The following is a 6,132-nucleotide window of genomic DNA, read 5'->3' as shown; positions in this document are numbered from 1 at the left end:
GGGTTTCAAGATTTGGATAAGCCCCCCCACCCGCAGACCCCAACAACCACAGCCCAGGGTTGTCGGGAAGAGGCCCTTGTTCCAATGAACATGATGACAAGGTGCTTTGGGGGGCATTTTCCCATTTTGAGGGCAAGAGGCCTCAGAGCCCCACGTGCCCCAAAGCACCTATCCCCCTTCTTGGGGGCATGTGGCCTGGTATGGTTCAGGAGGGGGCGGGCACTCGCTTGCCCCCCCCTTCCTGACCTACCAGGCTGCATGCTCGGATAAGGGTCTGATATGGGACCCTATGTCAATTTTTTTACATTTTGGTGTGGAGTTCCCCTTAAAATCTCCTTAAAATCCATACCAGACCCGAGGGGCCTGGTATGGTTTGGGGGGGGGGCGGGCCTCTGCGTCGTTATTCTTCATTTTTTCATCTGTATTTTGGGGAGCTGACAATACTTTACAGCTGCGAGCAAGTTTAAATTACATTTATTGCTGCATCAGGCTCTATTCATCGTTCAGATACACGGCCCTTTACAGGCACATAAATGTAGAGAAGAAAGAAAATATTCCCCAAGCATACCATGACTTTCTAAATGTCTGGCAAAAAAGGAGCAGATGCTCACCCTCTACACTGCACCTATGACTGTCTGACAAACCCTTTCCTGATGCAGACATACCATTTGGCCAGTTTTATCCCTTGTCCAAACCTGAACTAGCTACTCTTAAGGAATATGTTGACGAGAAGATGAAGAAAGGCTTTATCTGGGTAACCACATCCCTGGCAGAGGTAAGTATCTTCTTTGTTTAGAGAAAGAATAATTTTCTGCACCTGTTCATCAGTTTCTCAGCTCTTAGCAAGGTCACCATCAAGAACTGCTACTCTCTTGTCCCTGAGCTCTTTCAAAGCATCAAACTGCCATTGGCTTATAAGTTAAAAAGAATCCAATATGGACATAAATGAAAGACCGCCTTGGTTACCAAATGTGGGTACTTTAAATACTCTGTGATGCCCTTTGGTCTCTATAAAGCCCCTACTGCTACTGATGTGTTCAAAGATTTCATAACCGCCTTCATGGTTGTGTACTTAGATAACATTTTAATCTTCTCTCCTACCCTAAAGGAACATAGGGAACTACATACTGAAGATGTTAGGCCATCCCTATACTCACCTACTGTATGTCAAGCCAAAAAAGTGTGAGTTTGAAAGAATGGCCATCCAGTTTTTGGGCTTAATCATCTCCACCAAGGTCATTGCTGTGGGCTGTAAAGAAAAAGGTCTTAGTGGTCGTGGTCTTGGCCAGCTCCCAAGATAAGTGTTTGATCCAATGTTTTCTGGGGTTCGCAAATTTCTACCACAGGTTCATTTGGGATTTCTCCGCCCCTTATCCAGCTTACCAACTCACACATCTTCTATTCTTGGTCACCTGAGACCCTGTCTGCTATGGACAAGTTGAAAACATTATTTATCTCTGCTTTTTTTTTTGAAGCACCTAGACCTTGCTTTCCCCTTTGTCTTAAAAGTTGATGCACCAGAAACTACAGTAGGAACGATTCAATCCCAACGTTCTGGCCCACCCTGTTGCCTTATTCTATTGGAAGATGAACCGAAAAGAATTAGGGCATCAGTGACAAGGTATTACTGGCCATTAAGGTGGCCTTGGAGGAGGAGTGGCACTATCTACTGGAAGGTGCATATCCCATCCTTATCCTGAGTAGACACAATAATCTGGAGTATTTGAGACCTCAAAGTATCTTAGGCCACATCAGGCCAGATAGCTTCTTTTATTTCCCAGATTTAGCTTCCACTTGACTTATTGACCAAGAATGTGAAGGCTGACAGCTTGTCATGTAAGTACATGATGATTCTTTGCTGGTCTGCCTGATTTAGGGGAAGGCGTAGGCAAAGGGTTAAATCAGTAAAGGGGAAATGTAATATGAAACAAATAACATCTAGTAGAATTGGTTGCTCTCAATATCATCCTGATCGGCAGATGGCCACATAAAAAATGTAGAGAACATAAGGTCCTGTTAGGATACAGTAGTAGCTCCAAAAGACCAACAAGAGGGTTATTTTAATTCCCCAATTTTTAAGATAATTGTTTTCTAAATATAAAATTCACCAAAGCACCCCACTTTTTAAGATAGTAATTTTCAAAATATAAAATTAACAATTATAAATGTCTCTAAGATGTGTTATCCTTATTTTTCCTGCATGAAATGAAAATGCCTTATTTTCTCATAATTGCTATTTTATCTCACAAAAGTGTTATTTTATCACCACATTGAATGACTTTTGTTCCTGCTTTCCTCCATGGAGAGCTATTGAAACTCACCGTTATTATCAGCCTGAAGCTGGTATTATTTCAAGGAGTGATAACCTATGCTGTAGGTTCTGTACTAGAAAGAGTTTTATATTTGGCATTAACAGCCTTAAACATACCCAGGCACAAAAAAGGGGGGCCTTTTGTAGGGATACTCTACTTGGGGGAAAAAAATAGCAAGTAAAGAAAAAATAACATAGCGTATACAATTTTGACAAGTACATTTCTTTTTCAATCTGCAGCTCTGTAATTTTCTGAAAATGCAATGCAATATGGCTACCTGGCGGCGTTCTGTACACAGAATGTGTGCAGAATGCCCCCCAGAAACATAATTTCCTGCTTGTGTGATTGGCTCACCAATTTTGCCAGAAGTCTGCACTAAGATACAAGTCAGATTTCTGGTATCCCCTGTGCTCTGCAGTTCACCATGGAGGAGGCCCATTTCTAGTTTGGAGACACTCTAGAGTGAATTTGGTCTTTTCTACATCTATGTTGAATGGATTAGTCCTATAGTTTCAAGCCCATTAGTCTTGTATAATCTGTCTGGGTCTTACAATCTGGGAAACTTTTTTGCAAGGTGTTTGATATTTGGGCTTCATTGTCCCTTATGGTTCACTGATACCCACCTGGAAGCACTTATATAGTCATGCTTGAGTGTATCCAATATGGTCTAATCTCTGCAGACCCTTCATATGTCTTGCTGTCAAAATGGGATTGTGTATATGAGCAATATCCGCAATCTCCTGAAGAAGCTATATCTATGTAGCGAAACATGTCAAGAAATATTGGAATAAGTGCTTGATTAACATGCAAAGAATTTCTTCTTTATATATGTTTTTAATAATTGTATAATTAAAAATTGGAATCTTTTATAAATAATGTTTTGTGTTTTCAGCACCTCAAAAATACTATTGTTTAATATTTCTGCTTTTTGATTAATTTTCTCAGGGTGTGGGGCGTTATATATATCTATTGGTACACTCATCCATATCCAATTTTCAATGCCTAAGATACAAGTCAGATTTCAGGCATCCCCTGCAACAAAAATGCCATTTTTGGTGAGATACTTCCAATAGGAAGTCACATCTAAAGGGATGCAGGCCAAGAAGCTTTCCTCATTAGACCTTTGCAGGTGCACAGCTGATTGATCATTATTAAACCACTCCAATTAGACTCACTCAACACAGAGGCACAGAGGAACAAACAGGGATTTATTCAGAATAACAAAAGGTAGAAATCTGAAACAAGGTTTATTAAAATCCTTGTAATGTACATAGAGGGGAATGTTTTTTTCTCAACAAAAGTGGAGTTTCACTTTAGGAAAAGTCCTTAAAAGTCACTTTGGCATTAAGTTCAAATTATGGCAGCGTCAGCAGTCTCTTTTCCAAGCAGGATCTGGGGAGGCTCCCACCAGCAAACCATGTATAAACAGAAAAAAGTAGGAGAGAAAAGCTCCACTACCTAAGTGTAACATTTATCAAAATATATTGGTAACATAAAAAACAATAAATATGCACTCACGTTTAACCCTTTCGCTGCCAGGTCCATACGTCGTACGAGCCTGACAGGGGGGGGGGGGGGGGTATCACACACAATCTGGTAGCTGCAGCCACGGGGATTGTGTGTGAAACTGGCAGGCAGACTCCTGCCGCCCGGTTGCTTTCATACACCCCCGGTACCGGCGCCCCTGCACACACGCACCCCCTGCCTTGCTTACCGGGCTCCGCTTGCCCATCTGTGGGCCCAGGACTGACATGGCGGGTGCCAATGGCTGCGGTGAAAGGAGAAGAGCAAACACACATCCGCTCTCTTCCCCTTCTTGCTGTGACCTGGAAAGCAACATCCGTGACATCACTTCCGGGTCAGTATCTAGGTGTCCCTGGCTATTTTATCTGCATTGCAAAACATCCAGTGTTCAAAGGAGACATGCAGGGTCTTTTAGACCTGTTTTAGAGAACCTGTCAAAAAAAAATCATCACATAGGGGACTTTTTTTTTACATGTTTGGGAGTTCTGGTGCGAAACGAACAGGGAGGGTGTTTGGCCCAACTCTGCTCCTAAATGCAGGAGTTTTGGTGCACTTTTAGAAAGTGCACCACACTTGCAAGAGATCATAGAAGTCTATTGTAAAGTGCAGCTAACCCACAGGAAAGCCACAGGTGCACTATGCTACACCCGCGGTACAGGTAAACCGCAGCGCAAATTGGGAAAGCAGACTTATAGGGGGCTCAGGACAGTAAGGACTCGTTTACATTTGAGCTTTGGGGGCAGTAAAAACCTATAGTTGAGAAATGTTTTTACCACACACACCCAACTACTTTTTTAGCGTCAGGGGATGCAATGGCGACCCCTCCCCATGCTTCAGGGGGCCCCTGTTGCCTCCTTGTCACGTTCTGTTTTACACTTGTGCAGGAGGAGTGGCAGGCGAGGCATAAACAAGAACCAATCTTTTCCATTTTCCTACTGCGGCCACTGAAAAGTGGCTTTTCCTCCTCCCGCTTCCGCCAGCATTCAGTGGCTGGAGGAGGAAAATGTTCTTTATGCTACTAGGCTACTACTTATGCTAAAAAAATTGAAATTCTGAACCATTTCATTTCATTGTGGCCCAGACCAAACCCGCTAAGTTGCCCTCGCCTTTTAAAAGGTTGAGCACCCCGGGCTAAAACAATCAATATAACACATTATATTTATAAAAAAAACACACATAGCAAACAAGTGATAAAATGCATAATGATGTACGCTGCTGAAAATAACATTCATGGCTAAATGGGTATAAAGTGTTAGTTACCTTTCTATAAAAATTTCCTGTGCAATAAAGGGGCCCAAGTAATAAAAAAACAGCATGTTGCAGCTGCTGAAACCCTCCCGAACTAGGGGGCTTACATAATAAACTAGTGCAAAGTGCAGTGCCAAACACTTGATACATGACTTTTTGTCCCCTATTAGATGAAAAAAAAATAAAAGTAAAAAAAATGTTATTTTCTGGACATAAATGCAGGTTTCAGGGGTGCCTACGTGTGAAAACGTTAATTGCGATACAAATGTTACATATCACCACGCACTCCAGAGTGAGAGCAAAAATTCTAGCACAAGACTTCCTCCGTAACCCTAAACAGATACCCATAGGTGGCTTTTGAAGTGTTGCCTATAGAAAATAAAGAATACTGAAGTTTTTTGCCATTTTACGGGAGCACACAAATTTAAGGTTTGGCATTTTGGGTATCTGTTTACTTGGCGCAACCTTGTCTTTTATATTTTACCACAAATGTGGGTCATTTTTTGGTTTGTTTGATCTAAAATTCACTTTAGTGTGTTTTTTGCAGAAATGTTGCGTTTTTTAGACCTAAGATCCAGTGAGCTACTTACTCAAACAACAGATAAAATCTGAGCTGAGCTGCTGGCGCTGATCACAATCCCATTTATGTGCTAAAATAACTAAACAATCACAGTAATGCCATGCTATAGTACTCAATATAATAAATTGTCTCATTGAGTATCATCATAAAAAATAAAAATGTAAATACACTAAAAGAAAAACATTTGCATGTGTCACAACAAAGCAAAACTATTAATCACAGATTTTTTTCCTAAATGCAAAAAAATATGTATCAAAAATAAGTGTGACCCAAAAAAATGTATGTATTAAATGTCCATGAAAAAATAGAAGTGCAGCCTTCTTCAAATATTAATTATTCCACAAACGGTGCTTTTTAAACACTCCACTCCTCTCCCGTGCTTGAATGACCAAAAGTGTGTGTCATCACAAGGTGCTCCCCCACCAGGACAAATCTCACCTGGAGTGGTATGACCACTACAACCAAGAA

The sequence above is a fragment of the Pelophylax lessonae genome (genome assembly GCF_965119305.1).
Source record: "Pelophylax lessonae genome assembly, chromosome: 3".
Classification (NCBI taxonomy): domain Eukaryota; kingdom Metazoa; phylum Chordata; class Amphibia; order Anura; family Ranidae; genus Pelophylax; species Pelophylax lessonae.
Note: the sequence above shows the minus strand (reverse complement) of the source record.